Source organism: Bombina bombina, chromosome 9, assembly GCF_027579735.1.
Source record: "Bombina bombina isolate aBomBom1 chromosome 9, aBomBom1.pri, whole genome shotgun sequence".
Taxonomy (NCBI): Eukaryota; Metazoa; Chordata; class Amphibia; order Anura; family Bombinatoridae; genus Bombina; species Bombina bombina.
In genome coordinates this window covers 108,215,151-108,240,639 of record NC_069507.1, presented here as the reverse complement: position 1 = coordinate 108,240,639, position 25,489 = coordinate 108,215,151, and the positions used below count along the sequence as shown (strand labels likewise).

Below are 25,489 nucleotides of genomic sequence, written 5' to 3'. Positions count from 1 at the left end.
ATTTTTGCTATCACTCCATTTTAACAGAAATAGAGCCTTGTTGTTTTTTTAAATTTACCTGTCAAAATAAAAAAAAATTAAATAGACAACCTAAGGTTTTGATCTAGGCCCATTTTTCATGCCACCATTTTACCGCCAAATGCGATAATATAAACAAAAAACATTAACTTTTTCACAAACTTTGGGTTTCTCACTGAAATTATTTATATATTGCTTGTGCAATCAGGGAGCAAATGATTGTAAAAGCTTCTCTCTGATCCCCTTTGTTCAGAAATAGCAGATATGCATGGCTTTACCATTGCTATTTGGTAATTAGAATGCCGCTAATTGCAGCTGCACTTCTATTATTCCTGGTGTTCTGTCGAAAATAGCTACCTACCTCGACCTGCGCATGCTCACAATTACGTAATCACACTCCACATATGTTTGAAAAGGAATGTGTGGAATGTGATTATGCAATGAATAGCATGTGCAGATGCAGGTAGCAAATCTCAATAAGGGAAAAACAGCAGAATGTGTTGCCAGACGATTGGCTGTAACTTCTGGTAATTCCTTGATCTCCACTATCTTTTTTTTGTCCCGCCTGGGTGGTTCAAGGGGGGGCATCACTTGAGGTGGATGTCAGAGGATTGGAAGGGGAGCTGTGCCGATCTTAGATCCTCTGATATACACCCCTAGTGAACCTTCGGCGGGGTGGGAACCAGGCTGAGGCAAAAAGGAAAGTGAACATGGGGGAATTATGGATAACAACTTGAACTGCGCATGTTCATGGCCAGCGTTTATAATGGAAGCAGCAGATCAATTCCCTTGTCGACATTTTCTACCTTTATCTGCGCATGCTGGTCATTACATATTCACATTCCACACATTACTTTCAAACATGTGTAGTGTGATTACATAATTGTGAGCATGAGCAGGTTGACAAGGTAGTGAAAGTGTTAATCAGGTAGCTTGTAAGGTTAATTTTAGCTTTAGTGTAGTGATTACCCTCCCACCTGACACCACCCACCCCTGATCCCGCCATGATCCCTCCCAAACTGCTGTCTTCCCTCCTTCACCCTCCACTGGTCACCACCATCTTAGTTACTGGCAGACAGTCTGTCAGTATGCAGTTTAGTTTTTTTATTATTATTATTTATTTATTTTATATTTATTTTTCTCTGCAGTGTATTGCTCTTCTTCAACCCTCCCACCTCCCTGATCCCCCAAATAGCTCTCATATCCTTCCCCTCCCACTACTTGCGGCCATCTTTAGTATTTGCAGCTGTCTGCCAGTCTCTATAAAATACATACATAAACTTTCTGTAGTGTAGTGTTCCCCCCACCTTCCCCTCTCTGGCGATCATTATTTAGGGACCCCCCACCCCACATTTTTTCTATAGTGTAGAAGATCCCTATCGCTCCCTCTAACTTTATTTATTTTTTCTGCAGTGTAGGGCTATCCCACTCCCTCCCTCTTCTCTCCCCCTTCCTCTGCCACCCGCCTCCCTGATGCCCTCCCACACCACCCGCAGGCACCACCAAATGTACCTTACAGATGGTGACACACACAATCTGGCATCTTCTTTCATATGAAACCAGAGCACCGATTGTTCTCCAGTTCCATATGCAGGCAGATGCCTGGAGCTCAGGAACTCCAGCCGAAACTCCTGGAGCTTCCTGCAGCTCCAACGTATAAATATGTCATGTGGTACGATAGGCAAAGCACTGCATGACGTAACTATACGTCATATTGGTTTATGAGGTTAAAATTGTTTTCATTCCAACATTAATAAATAAATAGAAAAAGAAATCAAACAACAAAAAAGAATCATATGTTTTAGTGTTTATGGAACATATTCATCAAACAACATTCAGTGCCCTTTATAAACATTATTGACACTTCTTTTAACAGCAATTACTTTAACAAAACATTTTCTGTACTGATCAATGCTGCCGATCTGCTTAGAGATATTTTGGCAAGTTTCTCTTTAGACTTTTTCAAAATCATAGATATTTTGTTACTGTTTGATACACATGTCGTCTATTTATTTTTGGGATTTATGTTAGGACCTTGACACGAACATTCCAAAACATAAATGTCTTTTGCTACAATGATTCACTTGTAGATTTGTATGTTTAGGTTTGTTTTTGTGTTCCAATGACTCACATTCTGTGAAGCTTTAGCATTCAAGTATGAAAAACATTGCACATTTTTTGTATGGAGACCTTTTGCAATGTAGTGTTTATTACTGACATATTCTATGCATATATAGAAAATGTACTGTATGTGTTGTGCATGTTATATGCTCCATCTTTTACTATTAGTTATTAATAAATTACTAAAATTATATTGCCTAGTTTACAATCCTGTAGCTAACTGCACATGATAAGCATTATAATTTTTTTTTTTTTAAATTCTGGTTCTTCTGTAGCATAATTCATTAGATCCATTAGACTCTATGCTAGATATTATAATATTAATACCACTGGAAACCAGCATTACTATAAATAAGAGTCCCATGTGGTAATAGTAAGCAGTGCAAGGTTACTGATATTTATAAAGCAGTGGAGAGAAATTATGCAAAAGACTTCATAGCTAATCTCAGAATGGAGAGCTTTATATATTCAGTCCCTAAGGCAGACATCCTCAAACTTGGCCCTCCAGAGGTTTTGGAACTACATTTCCCATGATGCTCAGCCAGCTGATATGCTGGCTAAGCATCATGGGAAATGTAGTTCTAAAACCTCTGGAGGGCCAAGTTTGAGGATGTCTGCCCTAAGGGATACTCCCAACCTGAATGACCCTCCCTATCAAACTGTATGTTTAAAATCCAGGGGTCGACAAGTCTGTTTAAAATGTAGTAGCCAGTAAGAATATTTATAGATTTGTATTTAGATATATGGAGAACAACCCTTGACTCCCTGGCTCCTGGGTTTGCCAAAACCTGCCTTAATCCCTGAATAACAACCCAAAGTATTGATCTAGGCCCATTTTGGTATATTTCATGCCACCATTTCACTGCCAAATACAATCAAATTAAAAAAAAGTTAACTTTTTCACAAACTTTAGGTTTCTCACTGAAACTATTTACAAACAGCTTGTGCAATTATGGCACAAATGGTTGTAAATGCTTCTCTGGGATCCCTTTTGTTCAGAAATAGCAAACATATGTGGCTTTTTTCATTACTTTTTGGTAATTAGAAGGCCGCTAAATACCATTGTGCACCACACTTGTATTATGTCCAGCAGTGAAGGGGTTAGTTAGGTAGCTTGTAGGGTTACTTTTAGCTTTAGTGAGTGTAGTAGACAACCCAAAGTATTGATCTAGACCCATTTTGGTATATTTCATGCCACCATTTTACTGCCAAAGGCGATAAAAAAAAAATAATCAGTAACTTTTTCACTAACTTTAGGTTTCTCACTGAAATTATTTACAATAGATGTGGAAAACAGCACACTTATCCTTTGTTGAGGGGCACGGAATATTAGACTTGCCAGGTCCACTTGAATATCAAAAGACAGAATGATTCCAGCCTCAAAATTTAATAAAATACCTTTATTTCTTCATGCACGGTCCCAGAACAAACATACATGGAATTATGGCACAAATGGTTGTAAATGCTTCTCTGGGATCCCCTTTGTTCAGAAATAGCAGACTTATATGGCTTTGGCGTTGCTTTTTGGTAATTAGAAGGCTGCTAAATGCAGCTGCACACCACACTTGTATTATGCCTAGCAGTGAAGGGTTTAATTTAGGTAGCTTGTAGGGTTAATTTTAGCTTTAGTGTAGAGATCAGCCTCCCACCTCCTGATCCCTCCATGACCCCTCTCAAACAGCTCTCTTCCCTCCGCCACCCCACAGTTGTCACCGCCATCTTAAGTACTGGCAGAAAGACTATATATTCAGTGTAGGATACCCCCTTAGTCCCCAACCTCCCTGATCCCCCCAAACAGCTTTCTAACCCTCACCTTTATACCTATTTGTCGCCATTTTTCCTGCCAGTACCCAGTTCGCTTAAAAAAATTAGTTTTTTTTTATATATATATACAGGGAGTGCAGAATTATTAGGCAAGTTGTATTTTTGAGGATTAATTTTATTATTGAACAACCATGTTCTCAATGAACCCAAAAAACTCATTAATATCAAAGCTGAATAGTTTTGGAAGTCGTTTTTAGTTTGTTTTTAGTTATAGCTATTTTAGGGGGATATCTGTGTGTGCAGGTGACTATTACTGTGCATAATTATTAGGCAACTTAACAAAAAACAAATATATACCCATTTCAATTATTTATATTTACCAGTGAAACCAATATAACATCTCAACATTCACAAATATACATTTCTGACATTCAAAAACAAAACAAAAACAAATCAGTGACCAATATAGCCACCTTTCTTTGCAAGGACACTCAAAAGCCTGCCATCCATGGATTCTGTCAGTGTTTTGATCTGTTCACCATCAACATTGCGTGCAGCAGCAACCACAGCCTCCCAGACACTGTACAGAGAGGTGTACTGTTTTCCCTCCTTGTAAATCTCACATTTGATGATGGACCACAGGTTCTCAATGGGGTTCAGATCAGGTGAACAAGGAGGCCATGTCATTAGATTTTCTTCTTTTATAACCTTTCTTGCCAGCCACGCTGTGGAGTACTTGGACGCGTGTGATGGAGCATTGTCCTGCATGAAAATCATGTTTTTCTTGAAGGATGCAGACTTCTTCCTGTACCACTGCTTGAAGAAGGTGTCTTCCAGAAACTGGCAGTAGGACTGGGAGTTGAGCTTGACTCCATCCTCAACCCGAAAAGGCCCCACACGCTCATCTTTGATGATACCAGCCCAAACCAGTACTCCACCTCCACCTTGCTGGCGTCTGAGTCGGACTGGAGCTCTCTGCCCTTTACCAATCCAGCCACGGGCCCATCCATCTGGCCCATCAAGACTCACTCTCATTTCATCAGTCCATAAAACCTTAGAAAAATCAGTCTTGAGATATTTCTTGGCCCAGTCTTGACGTTTCAGCTTGTGTGTCTTGTTCAGTGGTGGTCGTCTTTCAGCCTTTCTTACCTTGGCCATGTCTCTGAGTATTGCACACCTTGTGCTTTTGGGCACTCCAGTGATGTTGCAGCTCTGAAATATGGCCAAACTGGTGGCAAGTGGCATCTTGGCAGCTGCACGCTTGACTTTTCTCAGTTCATGGGCAGTTATTTTGCACCTTGGTTTTTCCACACGATTCTTGCGACCCTGTTGACTATTTTGAATGAAACGCTTGATTGTTCGATGATCACGCTTCAGAAGCTTTGCAATTTTAAGAGTGCTGCATCCCTCTGCAAGATATCTCACTATTTTTGACTTTTCTGAGCCTGCAAGTCCTTCTTTTGACCCATTTTGCCAAAGGAAAGGAAGTTGCCTAATAATTATGCACACCTGATATAGGGTGTTGATGTCATTAGACCACACCCCTTCTCATTACAGAGATGCACATCACCTAATATGCTTAATTGGTAGTAGGCTTTCGAGCCTATACAGCTTGGAGTAAGACAATATGCATAAAGAGGATGATGTGGTCAAAATACTCATTTGCCTAATAATTCTGCACTCCCTGTATAACAATTCATTTTTCTGTAGTGTAGCGGCCCCCCTCCCAGATCACTTTTCCCCAAGCCTTATCCCACCTCCCACTGCCTCCTTCCCTTATGCATTGAACAGACTAAGTAGCGTGCGTTATTTCACTCTCCATAGCGCTGCCATTACGAGTTACTGAAAAGCCTCCTTGTGCTTGCGATATGGTAGCGTTAAGCTCCATACCGCACAAAAGCCAAGGGCTGCTTTGACGTTCTCATGCACGCTTTCCCCCATAGACATCAATGCGAGAGAGTGTCAGAAAAAAACTAACACCTGCGATTGCGGAATGAAAAATCTCTGTAACGCAACCCCATTGATGTCTATGGGGAAAAAAAGTTAAGTTTAAACCTAAGCACCCTAAGATAAACCCCAAGTCTAAACACCCCTAATCCGCCGCTCCCCAACATCGCCGACACTAACAATTTTTTTATCCTCTAATCCGCCGCTCCCCAACATCGCTGACACTAATATAAGTTATTAACCCCTAATCCGCCGCTCCCCGACATCGCCAACACTATTAGAAGTTATTAACCCTGAATCCGCCGCCCCCGACATCACCGAGACCTAAATCAAGTTATTCCCTATTCCGCCGCTCCCCGACATTGACAACACTATAATAAAGTTATTAACCCCTATTCCGGCGCTTCCCGACATCGCCGACACTATAATAGTTATTAACCCCTAAACCTCCAGCCTCCCACACCGCCGCAACTAAATAAACCTATTAACCCCTAAACTGCCGGCCCCCCACAACACTAAATTAAACTATTAACCCCTAAACCTAACACCCCCCCTAACTTTAAATTAAAATTTCAATATAACTATCTTTAAATAGATAAAAACTTACCTGTGAAATAAAAATAAACCCACCATTAAACTATAAATTAACCTAACCTTACTATTCTAATCAAATAAAAAAAAAATACCAATTAAAAAATGTAAATTACAAATTTAGAAAAACCTAACACTACGAGAGAAATTAAAAAATCTAAAATTACAAAAAATAATAAACACTAAGTTACGAAAAAGAAAAAACACTAAGGTTACAAAAAATAATAAACGAAATTATCAGAAATAAAAACAATTACACCTAATCTAATTGCGCTATAAAAATAAAAAAGCACCCCCAAAATAAAAATACACCTAGCCTACAATAAATTACCAATAGCCCTTAAAAGGGCTTTTTGTAGGGCATTGCCCTAAGTTAAACAGCTCTTTTACCTGTAAAAAAATACAAAGTTCCCCCAACAGTAAAACCAACCACCCCCAAAATAAAAAAACTAACTCTAAAAAAAACCTAATCTACCCATTGCTCCCAAAGGGGCATTTGTATTGGCATTACCCTTAAAAGGGCATTCAGCTCCTTTTCATTGCCCTTAAAAGGGCATTTAGCTCTTTATTAAATTGCCCAAACCTTAATCTTAAAAAAAAAACACCCAACACTAACCCCAGAATATCTATTCACAGTTCCTGAAGTCTGGACATCTATCTCCATCCAGGCGGCGAGAAGTCTTCATCCAGGCGGCGACATCTTCATCCATCATGGGGGTGTCCTCTATCTTCATCCCGGCGGCGCGGAACAGAGTGGCGAAGACATCCAGTGCGGAGCGTCCTCTTCATACGGTCCCCATGGTACACTGAAGCTTCAATGCAAGGTTGCCGTTTCAAAATGGTGTACCTTGCATTCCTATTGGCTAATTTTATTCTTCAAATTCAAATCAGCCAATAGGATGAGAGCTACTGCTTTGAACAGCCAGTAGGATTTCAGAAGCTCTCATCCTATTGGCTGATTTGAATTTGAAAAATCAAATCGGCCAATAGGAATGCAAGGTACGCTATTTTGAAACGGTTACCTTGCATTGAAGCTTCAGTGTACGGCGTTGACCGTATGAAGAGGACGCTCCGCACTGGATGTCTTCGCCGCTCAGCGCAGCTGGGATGAAGATAGAAGACGCCGCCTGGATGGAGATGGATGTCCGGACTTCAGGAACCGTGAGTAGATATTCTTTGGTTAATGTTAGGTATTTTTTTTAATTGTTTGAGGTGTTTTTTTTTTTAGATTAGGGTTTGGGCAATTTTAGATTTTTTTAATTTTTTTCGTAGTGTTTTTTTAAATTTGTAATTTAGATTTTTTAATTGGTAGTATTTTCTCCAACATAGGTGTGTCCGGTCCACGGCGTCATCCTTACTTGTGGGATATTCTCTTCCCCAACAGGAAATGGCAAAGAGCCCAGCAAAGCTGGTCACATGATCCCTCCTAGGCTCCTCCTTCCCCAGTCATTCTCTTTGCCGTTGCACAGGCAACATCTCCACGGAGATGGCTTAGAGTTTTTTGGTGTTTAAATGTAGTTTTATTCTTCAATCAAGAGTTTGTTATTTTAAAATAGTGCTGGTATGTACTATTTACTCTGAAACAGAAAAGAGATGAAGATTTCTGTTTGTAAGAGGAAGATGATTTTAGCAACCGTTACTAAAATCGATGGCTGTTTCCACACAGGACTGTTGAGATGAAGTAACTTCAGTTGGGGGAAACAGTGGGCAGACTTTGCTGCTTGAGGTATGACACATTTCTAACAAGACTTGGTAATGCTGGAAGCTGTCATTTTCCCTATGGGATCCGGTAAGCCATTTTCTTAGTTTTAATATAAGAATAAAGGGCTTCACAAGGGCTTTAAAGACTGGTAGACATTTTTCTGGGCTAAAACGATTACTTTATAAGCATATTTAATGGATTATAAATTTGAAGAGTTATTTTAATCTTGGGAATTGTATTAAAAAAACGGCAGGCACTGTATTGGACACCTTTTTCACTGGGGGCCTTTTCTAGTCATAGGCAGAGCCTCATTTTCGCGCCACTAATGCGCAGTTGTTTTTGGAAAGCAAGGCATGCAGATGCATGTGTGAGGAGCTCAGATCCACTGAAAAAGCTTATTGAAGGCGTCATTTGGTATCGTATTCCCCTCTGGGCTTGGTTGGGTCTCAGCAAAGCAGATACCAGGGACTATATAGGGGTTAAATGTAAAAACGGCTCCGGTTCCGTTATTTTAAGAGTTAAAGTTTTCAAATTTGGTGTGCAATACTTTTAAGGCTTTAAGACACTGTGGTGTAATTTTGGTGACTTTTGAACAATTCCTTCATACTTTTTCACATATTCAGTAATAAAGTGTGTTCAGTTTAAAATTTAAAGTGACAGTAACGGTTTTATTTTAAAACGTTTTTTGTGCTTTGTTATCAAGTTTATGCCTATTAACATGTCTGAACCATCAGATAGACGATGTTCTGTATGTTCGGAAGCCAAGGTTCCTCTCCATTTAAATATATGTGATGAATGTGATAAACAAAGTAGGGACAATGATGCCACTGATAATAATGTTGCCCAAAATGATTCCTTAAGTGAGGGGAGTAAGCATGGTACTGCATCATCTCCTTCTATGTCTACCCAAGTCTTGCCCACTCAGGAGGTCCCTAGTTCATCTACTGCGCCAATCCTCCTTACTATGCAACAATTAACGGCTGTAATGGATAATTCTATTAAAAACATTTTAGCCAAAATGCCCACTTATCAGCGAAAGCGCGACTGCTCTGTTTTAGATACTGAAGAGCATGAGGACGCTGATGATAATGGTTCTGACATGCCCTTACACCAGTCTGAAGGGGCCAGGGAGGTTTTGTCTGAGGGAGAAATTTCAGATTCAGGAAAAATTTCTCAACAAGCTGAACCTGACGTTATTACATTCTAATTTAAATTGGAACATCTCCGCGCTCTGCTTAAGGAGGTGTTATCTACTCTGGATGATTGTGACAATTTGGTCATTCCAGAGAAATTATGTAAGATGGACAAGTTCCTAGAGGTCCCGGTGCCCCCCGAAGCTTTTCCTATACCCAAGCGGGTGGCGGACATTGTAAATAAAGAATGGGAAAGGCCCGGCATACCTTTTGTCCCTCCCCCTATATTTAAGAAATTATTTCCTATGGTCGACCCCAGGAAGGACTTATGGCAGACAGTCCCCAAGGTCGAGGGGGCGGTTTCTACTCTGGACAAACGCACTACTATCCCTATAGAAGATAGTTGTGCTTTCAAAGATCCTATGGATAAAAAATTAGAGAGTTTGCTTAAAAAGATGTTTGTTCAGCAAGGTTACCTTCTACAACCAATTTCATGCATTGTTCCTGTCACTACAGCAGCGTGTTTCTGGTTCGAAGAACTAGAAAAGTCGCTCAATAAAGCATCTTCTTATGAGGAGGTTATGGACAGAGTTCAAGCACTTAAATTGGCTAACTCTTTTACCTTAGACGCCACTTTGCAATTAGCTAGATTAGCGGCGAAAAATTCAGGTTTTGCTATTGTGGCGCGCAGAGCGCTTTGGCTAAAGTCTTGGTCAGCGGATGTGTCCTCCAAGAACAAATTGCTTAACATCCCTTTCAAGGGGAAAACGCTGTTTGGCCCTGACTTGAAAGAGATTATTTCAGACATCACTGGGGGAAAGGGCCACGCCCTTCCTCAGGATAGGTCTTTTAAGGCTAAAAATAAACCAAATTTTCGTCCCTTTCGCAGAAACGGACCAGCCTCAAATTCTACATCCTCTAAGCAAGAGGGTAATACTTCTCAAACCAAGCCAGCCTGGAGACCGATGCAAGGCTGGAACAAAGGTAAGCAGGCCAAGAAGACTGCTACCGCTACTAAGACAGCATGAGATGTTGGCCCCCGATCCGGGACCGGATCTGGTGGGGGGCAGACTCTCACTCTTCGCTCAAGCTTGGGCAAGAGATGTTCAGGATCCTTGGGCGCTAGAAATAGTTTCTCAAGGTTATCTCCTGGAATTCAAGGAACTACCCCCAAGGGGAAGGTTCCACAGGTCTCAATTGTCTTCAGACCAAATAAAAAAACAGGCATTCTTACAATGTGTAGAAGACCTGTTAAAGATGGGAGTGATTCATCCTGTTCCATTAGGAGAACAAGGGATGGGGTTTTACTCCAATCTGTTCATAGTTCCCAAAAAAGAGGGAACATTCAGACCAATTTTGGATCTCAAGATCCTAAACAAATTTCTCAGGGTTCCATCGTTCAAAATGGAAACCATTCGGACAATTCTTCCTACCATCCAGGAAGGTCAATTCATGACCACGGTGGATTTAAAGGATGCGTATCTACATATTCCTATCCACAAGGAACATCATCGGTTCCTAAGGTTCGCCTTTCTGGACAAACATTACCAGTTTGTGGCACTTCCATTCGGATTAGCCACTGCTCCAAGGATTTTCACAAAGGTACTAGGGTCCCTTCTAGCGGTGCTAAGACCAAGGGGCATTGCAGTAGTACCTTACTTGGACGACATACTGATTCAAGCGTCGTCTCTGCCACAAGCAAAGGCTCATACGGACATTGTCCTAGCCTTTCTCAGATCTCACGGGTGGAAAGTGAACATAGAAAAAAGTTCTCTATCCCCGTCAACAAGAGTTCCCTTCTTGGGAACAATATTAGACTCCTTAGAAATGAAGATTTTTCTGACAGAGGCCAGAAAAACAAAACTTCTAAACTCTTGTCAAGTACTTCATTCTGTTCTTCTTCCTTCCATAGCGCAGTGCATGGAAGTAATAGGTTTGATGGTTGCGGCAATGGACATAGTTCCTTTTGCGCGAATTCATCTAAGACCATTACAACTGTGCATGCTCAGACAGTGGAATGGGGATTATACAGACTTGTCTCCGACGATCCAAGTAGATCAGAGGACCAGAGATTCACTCCGTTGGTGGCTGACCCTGGACAACCTGTCACAAGGGATGAGCTTCCGCAGACCAGAGTGGGTCATTGTCACGACCGACGCCAGTCTGGTGGGCTGGGGCGCGGTCTGGGAACCCCTGAAAGCTCAGGGTCTATGGTCTCGGGAAGAATCTCTTCTCCCGATAAACATTCTGGAACTGAGAGCGATATTCAATGCTCTCAAGGCTTGGCCTCAACTAGCAAAGGCCAAATTCATAAGGTTTCAATCAGACAACATGACGACTGTTGCATATATCAACCATCAGGGGGGAACAAGGAGTTCCCTAGCGATGGAAGAAGTGACCAAAATAATTCAATGGGCGGAGAATCACTCCTGCCACTTGTCTGCAATCCACATCCCAGGAGTGGAAAATTGGGAAGCGGATTTTCTGAGTCGTCAGACTTTTCATCCGGGGGAGTGGGAACTCCATCCGGAAATCTTTGCCCAACTAACTCAATTATGGGGCATTCCAGATATGGATCTGATGGCGTCTCGTCAGAACTTCAAGGTTCCTTGCTACGGGTCCAGATCCAGGGATCCCAGGGCGACTCTAGTAGATGCACTAGTAGCGCCCTGGACCTTCAAACTAGCTTATGTATTCCCACCGTTTCCTCTCATTCCCAGGCTGGTAGCCAGGATCAATCAGGAGAGGGCTTCGGTGATCTTGATAGCTCCTGCGTGGCCACGCAGGACTTGGTACGCAGACCTGGTGAATATGTCATCGGCTCCACCATGGAGGCTACCTTTGAGACAGGACCTTCTTGTTCAAGGTCCGTTCGAACATCCAAATCTGGCCTCACTCCAACTGACTGCTTGGAGATTGAACGCTTGATTTTATCAAAGCGTGGGTTCTCAGATTCTGTCATTGATACTCTTATTCAGGCTAGAAAGCCTGTAACTAGAAAAATCTACCATAAAATATGGAAAAAATATATCTGTTGGTGCGAATCTAAAGGATTCCCATGGAACAAGATAAAAATTCCTAAGATTCTATCCTTTCTACAAGAAGGTTTGGAGAAAGGATTATCTGCAAGTTCTTTGAAGGGACAGATTTCTGCTTTATCTGTTTTACTTCACAAAAAGCTGGCGGCTGTGCCAGATGTTCAAGCTTTTGTTCAGGCTCTGGTTAGAATCAAGCCTGTTTACAAACCTTTGACTCCTCCTTGGAGTCTCAATTTAGTTCTTTCAGTTCTTCAAGGGGTTCCGTTTGAACCCTTACATTCCGTAGATATTAAGTTACTATCTTGGAAAGTTTTGTTTTTGGTTGCAATTTCTTCTGCTAGAAGAGTTTCAGAGTTATCTGCTCTGCAGTGTTCTTCTCCTTATCTAGTGTTCCATGCAGATAAGGTGGTTTTGCGTACTAAACCTGGTTTTCTTCCGAAAGTTGTTTCTAACAAAAATATTAACCAGGAGATAGTTGTGCCTTCTTTGTGTCCGAATCCAGTTTCAAAGAAGGAACGTTTGTTTCACAATTTGGATGTAGTTCGTGCTCTAAAATTCTATTTAGAGGCTACAAAGGATTTCAGACAAACATCTTCCTTGTTTGTTGTTTATTCTGGTAAAAGGAGAGGTCAAAAAGCAACTTCTACCTCTCTCTCTTTTTGGCTTAAAAGCATCATCCGATTGGCTTATGAGACTGCCGGACGGCAGCCTCCTGAAAGAATCACAGCTCACTCCACTAGGGCTGTGGCTTCCACGTGGGCCTTCAAGAACGAGGCTTCTGTTGATCAGATATGTAAGGCAGCGACTTGGTCTTCACTGCACACTTTTACCAAATTTTACAAATTTGATACTTTTGCTTCTTCTGAGGCTATTTTTGGGAGAAAGGTTTTGCAAGCCGTGGTGCCTTCCATCTAGGTGACCTGATTTGCTCCCTCCCATCATCCGTGTCCTAAAGCTTTGGTATTGGTTCCCACAAGTAAGGATGACGCCGTGGACCGGACACACCTATGTTGGAGAAAACAGAATTTATGCTTACCTGATAAATTACTTTCTCCAACGGTGTGTCCGGTCCACGGCCCGCCCTGGTTTTTTAATCAGGTCTGATGAATTATTTTCTCTAACTACAGTCACCACGGTATCATATGATTTCTCCTATGCATATTCCTCCTTTACGTCGGTCGAATGACTGGGGAAGGCGGAGCCTAGGAGGGATCATGTGACCAGCTTTGCTGGGCTCTTTGCCATTTCCTGTTGGGGAAGAGAATATCCCACAAGTAAGGATGACGCCGTGGACCGGACACACCGTTGGAGAAAGTAATTTATCAGGTAAGCATAAATTCTGTTTTTTTTATTTTATTAGAATAGTTAGGTTAATTTATAGTTTAATGTTAGGTTTATTTTTATTTCACAGGTAAGTTTTTATTTATTTAAATATAGTTATATTGTAATTTTAATTTAAAGTTAGGGGGGTGTTAGGTTTAGGGGTTAATAGTTTTATTTATTGTTTTGCGATGTCGGGGGCCGGCTGTTTGTGGGTAAATATGTTTAGTTTAGTGGCAGCGATGTGGGAGGCCGAAGGTTCAGGGGTTAATAACATAGTTTCAGTGATGTCGGAGAGCATTGGATTAGGGGTTAATAGCTTTATTATAGTGTTGGCGATGTCGGGGGCGGCAGATTATGAGTTAATACATTTATTTAATAGTCGCAATGTGGGTGGGCTGCGGATTAGGGTTTAATAAATTTAATATAGTGTTTGCGATGCAGGAGGGCGGCGGTTTAAGGGTTAATAGGTAGTTTATGGGTGTTACTGTACTTTGTAACATTTTAGTTATAAGTTTTTTGTGAAACATTTTTTTTTTACACAAAATCTGTAACTACTGCTCACAGACAGCGGTATGGATTGTGTTGGTATAGGCTGTAATGCAAGCATTTTAGCCAGACCGCACAACCTGTAATACCGGGGCTATGGAAATCCCACCAAAAACGTAATTTTTTTGAGTGCGGAATGGACTTTGCGTTACAGGCTAAAATGCTTGCGGTATAGCAATACCGAAATGACTCGTAATAGTGCGTTACTGCCATTACGCTGAAATTGCGATTTTCTTTTGCAAGATGTACCGAGTCCACAGATTCATCCTTACTTGTGGGATATTATCCTTCCTAACAGGAAGTGGTAAAGAGAGCACCACAGCAGAGCTGTCTATATAGCTCCCCCCTTAACTCAACCCCCCAGTCATTCTCTTTGTCGGCTCTAAGCAGGAAGGGTAAAGTGAAAGAGGTGTTAAACTGTTAGTTTTATTTTATCTTCAATCAAGAGTTTGTTATTTTTAAATGGTACCGGTGTTGTACTATTTACTCTCAGGCAGGACATAGATGAAGATTTCTGCCTGGAGGATGATGATCTTAGCATTTGTAACTAAGGTCCACTGCTGTTCCCACAGAAGCTGAGGAGTACAGGAAAACTTCAGTGTGAGGAACGGTTTCTTGCTATACAGCAATGAGGTATGTTCAGTCATTATTTTCTGCAGAGACTTGAATAACTACAGAAAGGCTGACAGTATCCCCATTAGGGGAAGGGTAAGCAGTAATCCTAGTATTAGATGGGGTATTACTAGCTTGCATATAGGGCTAATCTTATGGGCACTCAGTTTGTGTGTCTGGGAGTACTGTGTTTATTTCATTTGGGACTTCTGTTTTTGTGGGTTCACTTGGCTTATTTGGTTTTTTTTCTAACCCACATGGCTCAAAGATCGTTTTGTAGATTTATGTGTAGGCCCCAGCAACATTGAGTGAGAGGGGCGGGGCCTATTTTCGCGCCTCAGTTGTGCATTTGTTTTACATAGGCAAGCAGCAAGCTACAACAGAAGGGTCCTGGTGCACTTCTAAGGGCCTAATCAAAGCTTTATTTCCACATTCTTGATCCTTGAGGGCAGGTAGGCGCCGCAGCAGAGCTGTGGCTGGGTGCTGACAAGGGTTTTACCGGGTTTTAAACACTTTTCAATCAGGTTTTCTCATTTGAGGGTTAATTACCTTAATACTTGTGGTGATGGATGGATATACTGTAAAAATTTCGGAAAGTTTGGAGTAATTTTAAGCAGTTTTGCAGTTTGTGTATGCCTTTTTTTCTCTTAAAGGCACAGTAACGTTATTGAAAATTGTGTTTTTTTTTCATTAAATAAAGTGTTTTTCCAAGCTTGCTTGTCTCATTTCTAGCCTGTTCAACATGTCTGACATTGAGGAAACTCATTGCTAAATTTGTTTAGAAGCCATTGTGGAACCCCCTCTTAGAATGTGTCCTACTTGTACTGATATGTCTATAAATTGCAAACAGCATATTTTGACTTATAAGAGTTTGGCATTAGATGATTCTCAGACAGAAGGAAATCAGGTTTTGCCATCTAGTTCTCCCCAAGTGTCACAACCAGTAACGCCCGCACAAGCGACGCCAAGTACTTCTAGTGCGTCTAATTCTTTCACCTTGCAAGATATGGCCTCAGTTATGAATACTACTCTCACAGAGGTTTTATCTAAACTGCCAGGGTTGCAAGGGAAGCGCAGTAGCTCTGGGTTAAGAACAAATGCTGAGCCTTCTGACGCTTTAGTCACCGTATCCGATATTCCCTCACAATGTTCTGAGGTAGGGATGAGGGATTTGCTATCTAAGGGAGAGATTCCTGATTCAGGAAGGGTGTTCCCTCAGACATTCAGATATGACGGCATTTAAATTTAAGCTAGAACACCTCCGTTTATTGCTCAGGGAGGTTTTAGCGACTCTGGATGATTGTGACCCTATTGTAGTTCCAGAGAAATTGTGTAAAATGGACAAATATTTAGAGGTTCCTGTTTACACTGATGTTTTTCCGGTTCCTAAGAGGATTTCGGACATTGTTACTAAGGAGTGGGATAGACCAGTTATTCCGTTCGCTCCCCCTCCTGTTTTTAAGAAAATGTTTCCCATATCTGACACCATGCGGGACTCATGGCAGATGGTCCCTAAGGTGGAGGGAGCTATTTCTACTCTGGCTAAGCGTACAGCTATACCTATTGAAGACAGTTGTGCTTTCATAGATGCTATGGATTAAAAATTAGAGGGTCTCCTAAAGAAAATTTTTGTTCATCAAGGTTTTCTTCTTCAACCTATAGCGTGCATTGTTCCTGTAACCACTGCAGCTGCCTTTTGGTTTGAGGCTCTAGAGGAGGCTCTTCAGGTGGAGAACCCACTAGATGATATTCTGGACAGAATTAAGGCTCTTAAGCTAGCTAATTCTTTTATTACAGACGCCGCTTTTCATCTCGCTGAGTTAGCGGCAAAGAATTCAGGTTTTGCCATTTTAGCGCGTAGAGCATTATGGCTTAAGTCCTGGTCGGCTGATGTGTCATCAAAATCTAAAATTTTGAACATCCCTTTCAAAGGTAAGACCCTATTCGGGCCTGCACTGAAAGAGATCATTTCAGACATCACTGGGGGGGAAGGGTCATGCCCTCCCTCAAGATAAGTCAAATAAGACAAGGACCAAACAATATAATTTTCGTTCCTTTCGAAACTTCAAGGGTGGTCCCGCTTCCTCTTCCCCTGCTGCAAAGCAAGAGGGGAACTTTGCTCAATCCAAGCCAACCTGGAGACCTAACCAGGCTTGGAACAAGGATAAACAGGCCAAAAAACCTGCTGCTGCCACTAAGACAGCATGAAGGGGTAGCCCCCGATCCGGGACCGGATCTAGTAGGGGGCAGACTCTCTCTTTTTGCTCAGGCCTGAGCAAGAGATGTTCAGGACTCCTGAGCCGTAGAAATTGTAACCCAGGGGTATCTTCTAGATTTCAAAGATTCTCCTCCAAGGGGGAGATTCCATCTTTCTCAATTGTCTGTAAACCAGACAAAAAGAGAGGCGTTCTTACGCTGTGTAGAAGACCTTTTTACCATGGGAGTGATCTGCCCAGTTCTGAAAGCAGAACAGGGACAAGGTTTCTACTCCAATCTGTTTGTGGTTCCCAAAAAAGAAAAGAGGGAACCTTCAGACCAATTCTAGATCTCAAGATCCTTAACCAATTCCTTCAAGATGGAGACCATTCAGACTATTTTACCAATGATCCAGGAGGGTCAATATATGACCACCGTGGACTTAAAGGATGCGTATCTACACATTCCTATCCACAAAGATCATCAGCAGTTCCTCAGGTTTGCCTTTCTGGACAGGCATTACCAGTTTGTGGCTCTTCCCTTCGGGTAGGCCACGGTGCCAAGAATCTTCACAAAGGTGCTAGGGTCCCTTCTGGCGGTCCTAAGGCCGCGGGGCATAGCAGTGGCGCCTTATCTAGACGACATCCTAATTCAAGCGTCGACTTTCCAACTAGCCAAGTCTCACACGGACTTAGTGTTGGCCTTTCTAAGATCTCATGGGTGGAAGGTGAACGTGAAAAAGAGTTTTCTCTTTTTCCTCTCACAAGAGTTCCATTCCTGGGAACTCTGATAGATTCGGTGGACATGAAAATTTTTCTGACGGAGGTCAGGACATCGAAGATTTTAACCACCTGTCGAGCTCTTAATTCCATTCCTTGGGCCGTCAGTGGCTCAGTGTATGGAGGTAATCGGACTTATGGTAGCGGCAATGGACATAGTTCCGTTTGCTCGCTTGCATCTCAGACCACGGCAACTATGCATGCTCAAACAGTGGAATGGGGATTATGCAGATTTATCTCCTCAGATAACTCTGGATCAAGAGACCAGAGACTCTCTTCTTTGGTGGCTGTCACAAGTTCACCTGTCCCGGGGAATGTGTTTCCGCAGGCCAGCGTGGGTTATAGTGACGACGGACGCCAGCCTACTGGGCTGGGGTGCAGTCTGGAATTCCCTGAAAGCACAGGGTTTGTGGACTCAGGAGGAGGCCCTCCTACCGATAAATATTCTGGAATTAAGAGCGATATTCAATGCTCTTCAGGCGTGGCCTCAGCTGGCTTCGGCCGGATTCATCAGATTTCAGTCGGACAACATCACGACTGTAGCTTATATCAATCATCAGGGGGGAACAAGGAGTTCCTTGGCGATGATGGAAGTTTCCAGGATAATCCGATGGGCAGAGACTCACTCTTGCCATCTATCAGCGATCTATATCCCAGGGGTAGAGAACTGGGAGGCAGATTTTCTAAGTCGTCAGACTTTTCATCCGGGAGAGTGGGAGCTCCATCCGGAGGTGTTTGCTCAACTGGTTCGGCTATGGGGCACACCAGAATTGTATCTGATGGCGTCTCGTCAGAACGCCAAACTTCCTTGTTACGGATCCAGGTCCAGGGATCCTCAGGCAGTACTGATAGATGCACTAGCAGTACCCTGGTCGTTCAACCTGGCTTATGTGTTTCCACCTTTCCCTCTCCGTCCGCGTCTGATTGCCAGAATCAAACAGGACAGAGCTTTGGTGATTTTGATAGCGCCTGCGTGGCCACGCAGGACTTGGTATGCAGACTTGGTGGACATGTCATCTCTGCCACCATGGACTCTGCCACTGCGACAGGACCTTCTGGTTCAAGGTCCGTTCAAGCATCCAAATCTAATTTCTCTGCAACTGACTGCTTGGAGATTGAACGTTTGATTTTATCAAAGCAGGGTTTTTCTGAGTCGGTCATAGATACCTTGATTCAGGCTCGAAAGCCTGTCACCAAGAAAATCTATCATAAGATATGGCGTAAATATCTTTTTTGGTGCGAATCCAAAGGCTACTCATGTAGTAAGATCAGGATTCCTAGGATTTTGTCCTTTCTTCAAGAAGGATTGGAGAAAGGGTTGTCAGCTAGTTCCTTAAAAGTACAGATATCTGCTCTGTCCATTCTATTGCACAAGCGTCTGGCAGATGTCTCAGACGTTCTGGCTTTTTGTCAGGCTTTAGTTAGAATCAAGCCTGTGATTAAACCTGTTGCTCCGCCTTGGAGTCTAAATTTAGTTCTTAATGTTCTTCAAGGGGTTCCGTTTGAACCCATGCATTCCATAGATATTAAAATTCTATATTGGTAAGTTCTGTTTCTAGTTGCTATCTCTTCAGCTCGAAGGGTTTCTGAATTATCTGCATTACAATGTGACTCGCCTTATCTTGTTTTCCATGCGGATAAGGTGGTCTTGCGTACCAAACCTGTGTTCCTCCCTAAGGTGGTTACTAACAGGAACATCAATCAGGAGATTGTTGTTCCTTCTCTGTGTCCTAATCCTTCTTCTAAGAAGGAACGTTTATTGCACAACTTGGACATGGTTCGTGCTTTGAAGTTCTATTTGCAGGCAACCAAAGATTTTCGTCAATCATCTTCTTTGTTGTCTATTCTGGGAAACATAGGGGTCAAAAGGCTACGGCTACCTCTCTTTCCTTTTGGCTGAAAAGCATCATCCGTTTGGCTTATGAGACTGCTGCGACTTGGTCTTCGCTTCATACTTTTTCCAAATTTTCCAAATTTGATACTTTTGCTTCTTTGGAGGCTATTTTTGGGAGAAAGGTTTTGCAAGCAGTGGTGCCTTCCGTTTAGGTTCCTGTCTTGTCCCTCCCTTCATCCGTGTCCTAAAGCTTTGGTATTGGTATCCCACAAGTAAGGATGAATCCGTGGACTCGGTACATCTTGCAAAAGAAAACAAAATGTATGTTTACCTGATAAATTTCTTTCTTTTGCGATGTACCGAGTCCACGGCCGCCCTGTCTATTCAAGACAGATAGTATTTTTTATTGAAAACTTCAGTCACCTCTGCACCTTATAGTTTCTCTTTTTTCTTCCTTGGCCTTCGGTCGAATGACTGGGGGGTGGAGTTAAGGGGGGAGCTATATAGACAGCTCTGCTGTGGTGCTCTCTTTGCCACTTCCTGTTAGGAAGGATGAATCTGTGGACTCGGTACATCGCAAAAGAAAGAAATTTATCAGGTAAGCATAAATTTTGTTTTTTTTTCAGCGTTAAAAACCGTAACGCAAAACTCGTAATCTACCTGATTGTTTGTTATTATAATTTTAGATACTTAGGGGAAAAAGGTTTTGATTTAGAGCTGCCGCTGTCATACCTTTTGAGCCAGCGAGGCACATACCAGATCACTCAAATGCTGTGGTTACTGAAAGCAAAGTGTCTCTGATGTTGCTGGAGAGTGCAATGTTTGCATGTGTGCACGCTCACAGCAATAACCGCAACAGTGCCCAGCCCATTCCCAACGTCTGGACTGATGCTCCACCTTATTAGAAGGTATGCTAATATATGCTAAAATACAACAATATGGTTTGGATTAATTCAATAAACTCTACATTATAATTGTTAAATGTTTGTTGATGTAATGTCAAGTATTTAAGGTCCCTTTAAGTAATACCCAAACTGGTTTAGTAAGAAAATATCAGTTTATCCCATTTCCACCCCCAGATAAGGTTGAAACCAATTACATTGTCCTGTATTTGTTAAAAAGTAGAATTGGTAGGTGAAAACGGATGTTATATATTGTTTATTATACGCAAACCAGCTTCTAGATAATTATATTTCAGCAACTTCAATTTATATGAAAGTTTGAATTATAGTCACTTTGATTGAATTATAGTTTCTGGGATTAAAATAACCCTAAGCATCACACCAGCAGTTTTAAAGGGACAGTCCACATCAGAATTGTTATTATTTAAAAAAGATAAATAATCCCTTTATTACCCATTCCACAGTTTTGCACAATCAACACAGTTATATTAATACACTTTTTACCTTTCTGATTACCTTGTATCTAAGCTGCTGCAGACTGCCCCCTCATTTCAGTTCTTTTGACAGACTTGCATTTTAGCCAATCAGTGCTGGCTCCTAGGTAACTCCATGGGAGTTAGCACAATGTTATCTATATGGCACACATGAACTAACACCCTCTAGTTGTGAAAAAATGTCAAAATGCATTAGGAGGCGGCCTTCAAGAGCTAAGAAATTAGCATATGAGCCTATCTAGGTTTTGCCTTTAACTAAGAATAACAAGAGAACAAAGCTAAATTTATGATTAAAGTAAATTGGAAAGTTGTTTAAAATTACATGCCCTATCTGAACCATGAGTTTTATTTTTGACTAGACTGTCCATTTAAAAGTTTGTATATTAGCGAATACATAGAAAATGGGTGGTAACATTGGGGCAAAATGGTTCCATATTTTCAGCTAAAAACATAAATATTTGGCATAACAAAAATAAGAACTTTAAATTGTTCAGATCATAACAGACTCTTGGGTCTGGTTATTAAAGGGACATAAGGCCCAAAAATGTTATGATTCAGATATAGTGTAACATTAAAAACTTTCCAATGTACTTCTATTATAAAATGTACTTCATTCTTTTGGTATCCTTTGTTGAAAAGCAGGCAGGAGTGTTCATGTGACTGGAGCAATATATGGCAACCCTTAAATAACTATAATATGCGTTTGCAAGAACACTAGGCAGCAGCAGTGTTTTCTGTGATATACTGCTCCAGAAATGTGCACAAAACCTACCTAGGTATTTGTTTAACAAAGAATACCATAAAAACAAATTAAATTTGATAAAAGGAGTAAACTGGAAACGTTTTAAAAATGAATGCTCTGTCTGAATCACAAATGAAAAAACATTTGGTTTGATGCCCCTTTAATTGTGAAGAATAAAGTAATCAAATACAAAACTACAAGCTTCTCTGAAGTGTAACAGAATTTAAAATTGTTCTACAAAGAACAGATTTTATGGCGACAGTCTTGAAGTCTACTTTACACATGTTAGATTAACACCACTATTTCATATATAATCCACCCTAGGAAACACTGTCTCCTTTTTTTGTCAACAATGAATTTTTTCCTGTAGCTGCCAGAGGACAGTTTCATTTGGTGCAGACATTGTGGCTTGCTTTATGTTGCAGATCGTACATTTTTTAAATGCTTTATCTGCAGTGTAACTTCTATATTTAGACATAAAACTCAATGTCCATTAATTCTTTGTGAATACACTATCAAGATAGAATTATACAAAACCACTCATGAGACTGTTAATGATATTGACCTGCTTATTGTTAAACTGTAAAACCCAAAGTGCTGAATTTAAAGTCACAGTTCATATGTGAAAATATTTGAAGAAAAATTATGTTTAAAACAAGTTGCTCACTTTTGTAGTGCTGTTTAGTTTATATCAAAACTTCCCACTACAATGTAACTAAACAGACTATTATCACAGTGACCTTGTGACCTGCTTGTAAATAAAGTCCATTAACACGTTGCAATAAGTCACAAGTAATATAATATTTTGTTAGTATACCACTGTCCTTATAATTACAATTACATTAGATTAGGTTAGATTAGATTACCCAATTCTCAGACAACTCACAGACCATTTAGGGCTCGATTTATCAAGCGTCGGCGGACAGGGGTGTGCATATGCGCCCCTGTCCGCCGCAGCTCGCCTCTGGCGGACATAATTCCGTTGATGGAATTCAGCATTGCACAAAAGCGCTATTTTGCACTCTTGTGCAACCCTGTCTGCACGTGATTGGCAGGGCAAAATAGCTGTCAATCTTCCGGGTCGGACGAGACCAGGGAGATTGAAATTCTCCACCTAAGAAGTGGAGAAGAGGATAGGAAACAGTGGTCTGATGACCGATGCTTCATAAGAACAGGAGAAGGCTTGATAAATCGAGCCCTTTGTCTTCTTAAATTTTTTTAAAGGGACATAAAGGGCAAAATCAAACTTACACTGTTCAGTTAGACCTTGCAATTTTAAGAGACTTTTCAATTTACTCCTGTTATCAAATATATTTTGTTGGTATCCTTTGTTGAAGATCATAGCTAAGAAGGCCCAAGAGCAGCATTGTACTTCTGAGAGCTAGCTGCTGATTGGTAGGTGCACACACAAGCCTTTTGTCATTGGCTCACCAGATGTGTTTGTCAGGGTTTTTTCCCTGCTATGTTTGCCATGTGCTGCTGGTAGCCATTTTACTCACATCTCTTGCTGACTCTGGTGCATACTGTGTGATGCTGCTCATTTCCTGCACTTCCTTTTATGGCCAGACTGGTGTACATCATCCGTGTGAGACAGGATGCAGTCTCAGAATTGTGATGTCATCACTTATTATTTAAAGGGCCTCTGTTCAGTATGCTTTGCCCTTGCGTTGTCTCAGACCTGTTTGTGAGAGCTCCTGTGTATTACCTGGCTGTCTGACGTCCCTCCTGGTTCCTGATCCCTGGCTTGTTCCTGACTCTGTTGTTCTCCTTGTTCCTGATTCCGGCTTGTCTGACTACTCGCTTTGGCTCCTGACTCGGCTCGTCTGACTACCAGCTCTGGTTTTGATTCCTGGCTTGTTATTTGACTTGTGGGCTTTTTATTATTTTTTGCTATTAATAAAGGTGTGATTATTTTTGCACTTCTCGTCTCAGTCTGATTCCTGGCATCCTGACAGTGTTCAGCTAGCTCACAGAAGTATATTGATGCTGTGGAGTAGACCTTTTGCTATGTGTTTGGGGCCTTTGCAGGGTTAAACATGTAGTTATTTGCAAATAATAGTATAATAATAAAATGTTTGTCAAATTTAAAGAATTTTATTTTTGAACTTTTATATTCTTTTAAATTCTTAAACTTCCAGGCAAGCCTTGTTCCTTCTAATTAAAAGTCAAATTTCTGTGATTTATTCTCAGGTTAACTAGTATATTAGTCAATATCCTCTTGACTGACAAAAAGTTACAATCATTGTATGCATTTGCATGATTACATGTGTATATTGACAGTCGGGTTTTATATGTATAGTAAAAAATAAAATGTACTTATTGTACTCTAGCCATGTTTTTATATTTACAGAGCAGCATAATATAGATTATATTATCAAAATTAAGAAATAGGGGTCGATTTATCAAGGGCCGATGCCCCTGTTTCCACGCGAGCCTTCAGGCTCACCGGAAACAGCAGTTATGAAGCAGCGGTCTTAAAGGGCCATGAAACCCACATTTTTTCTTTCATGATTTCGAAAGAGAATTCAGTTTTAAACATCTTTCTAATTTACTTATATTATCTAATTTGTTTTATTCTCTTGATATTCTTTACTGAAAAGCATATCTAGATATGATCAGTAGCTGCTGATTGGTTGCTGCACATAGAAGCCTCGTGTGATTGGTTCACCATCTGCATTGCTTTTTCTTCAACTAAGGATATCTAAAAAATGAAGCAAAATAAATAATAGAAGTAAATTGTAATGTTGTTTAAATTTGTATTCTCTATCTGAATCATGAAAGAAAGATTTTGGGTTTAGTGGCCCTTTAAGACCTCTGCTCTTCAACTGGTCCGCCTGCTCTGAGCGACGGACAGCAATCAACCCGATCCTATACGATTGGGTTGATTGACACTCCCTGCTATCAGCCGATTGGCCGCGAATCTGCAGGGGGCGGCATTGCACAAGCAGTTCACCAGAACTGTTTGTGCAATGTTAAATGCTGACAGTGTATGCTGTCGGTATTCAGCGATGTTTGTCGGACATGATACACTACAGCGTATCATGTTGGACAGATATTGTTAAATCCCATAGTGTTATATATTCTGAACAGGGCACTATAAACCGAGGTAAGAAAAAAACAAAAAAAAAACAAGTGAAGAAATAGGTATTTACATCATTAAAAAAAAATATATATATATATATATATATATATACAATGTGCTCTTAATAATGAATCTACTGGGTTTAGGCTTTATTTTGTCATTTTTTTTTACGTTTATTTTGCTAATTGTATGTTTTTGCTTGCTTTTTATTTATTTATATATTTATTTTTATGTATGAAATGTAATTGTTTAAGGTCAGTCTGTTCCGACCTCTATTCTTTTGTACGGAGGCTGTTTTTCTTACAGCAGTAAGAATCCTCACAGGTGACCTAGTTAGAACATTTATTTAAAAAGCATAATTTATGTCAACTATTAGAAATGTAGACAAAAATAGCCACAAAAATAATACTAAGGAGATCAATTTAATCATTTATTAATAATTTATTGAGTTACATCAAATAATGTTGTGTTGTAATGCTAAATACGAATCTTTTAAATTACAGTTTGTATTATTGTACTTGAAATATATGTTGCCAAACTCTCTATTTTATCCACATACAACTTTACTACACTCTGCATTAAACTAATATATAATATATATATATATATATAATTTTATTTTTAATTTATTTATTTTTTTAAACTCCATAAAGTTGAATACACGT

General features: G+C 40.7%; 1 protein-coding gene across 1 annotated transcript in view; it reads left to right on the top strand.

Annotated features, from left to right (window-relative positions):
* The window catches only part of PLCE1 (phospholipase C epsilon 1), a 702,162-nt gene that overhangs the window by 198,099 nt on the left and 478,574 nt on the right, over positions 1-25,489 (top strand).